We start from the raw sequence: 1,522 nt of genomic DNA, 5'->3' as shown, positions 1-1,522 counted from the left end.
TGACTGCCTCCCCACACTGCCGACCCATGTTCATCTTGGAGTCAACGATGACTCCAAGATCCTTTTCCGCCTCTGTGCTGACAAGAGGAGAGTTCCCTAACCTGTAGGTATGGTGCCGGTTGTTCCTCCCCAGGTGCATCACCTTGCACTTGTCTGTGTTGAAACCCATCCTATTCTTATCCGCCCACCCTTGTAACCTGTCCAGGTCCGATTGTAGCCTGCTTCCTTCTTCCTCCCTGCCTCCCTCCTGTATTAAAACCTATACCATGCAGTGTAAGTCCACCTAGTTTATTCATTCTGTGATCCCTCCCCTTCTCTTTGCTGTGCAGATTACAAATCTTCAAAGCTCAAATAAGCTGATTCCTAGGAACAGAGAATGGTATTATGGAAGCAGACCAATTAGACAGAATTGGGCCCATTAAAAGCATACACCATCAAACCCTGCAATCCCTCAACTTCAACACAAGTGGGAAGCTGTAAACTACCTAATGAAATGCAACCTTTTGGAGGATTTCCAGTTATTTATATATATATAACACAGCTCTTAACTTAATCTGCATTAACTACCACACATAATCAGAGCAGTGCATACAAGGCATCCACTATGGTATTATGAATACACATTTTTGTTTATATGTGAGTTCACAATAGCAACTAAATTTCAAGTCTGTAACACTCCATTATACTCTTGCCACAGAGCTTACTACTGCTTTTTTTTTCTTTTTGCTTTTGCTTTGTTCCCATTAGTAAATTATCCAAGTAGTTAAAGACATCCTAGCTTTAACTGCATATTCTGGAGCTATGAAGCATGGTAGTCTAATTTTCAAAACTACACCATTATGAGTTGTTTGGGATCTACAGACTATTCTCATGGGATGTATTGTGCAGCCAGAGTGACTTGAAATGTGTAGAAAGCAGTGGAATTGAGGGTGGGAAATAGATTGTAAGCTTGGATTTAAAAAAATAATCTATATTTGCGGAATATGTATATATAGATAATGCTTCATTCTATTGAATTTGGGGAGGCAGCAGGAACTCTTAGAACATGCCAGACATCCACTGAAAGAATCTCTCTCCTGTGCCTTTATTCTAAAGGAATTGATCATATATTTTTTTATCTTAAAAATTGCTTGCAAATTACACTAGTCCTATTCATTACACATGTGCTATAATAACTAACATTGGCTCTAACATTCCTTGTCCCACAACCTGTTTCCCACCATTTGAACACAGAAACAACTTACTGAAAATGTCAGTTAATGAAAATAAAAAATTAGGATGGGGGGAATCAGAAATCCCATGAATCTGGTTAAGTTCTTCTGACGTGCATAAGGGGGTGTCTTCATATTTTAATACGGAGGAGCTCAAACTTCCGGCCCAGCCAGTTAGAGGAGTGGTATAGGGCCAGATACATTTTGGGTTTGGCATGTGGGGATGATTCAGCCATGGAGCGATTTTTGTATACTGCCCTGGCCCTGCTTGCCAGATACAGCTATGGCCCTCCCCCCCCCCCCCCCCCCCC

The sequence above is a fragment of the Gavialis gangeticus genome, unplaced genomic scaffold, assembly GCF_001723915.1.
Source record: "Gavialis gangeticus isolate Ggan-Ray unplaced genomic scaffold, GavGan_comp1, whole genome shotgun sequence".
Lineage (NCBI taxonomy): Eukaryota > Metazoa > Chordata > Crocodylia > Gavialidae > Gavialis > Gavialis gangeticus.
Note: the sequence above shows the minus strand (reverse complement) of the source record.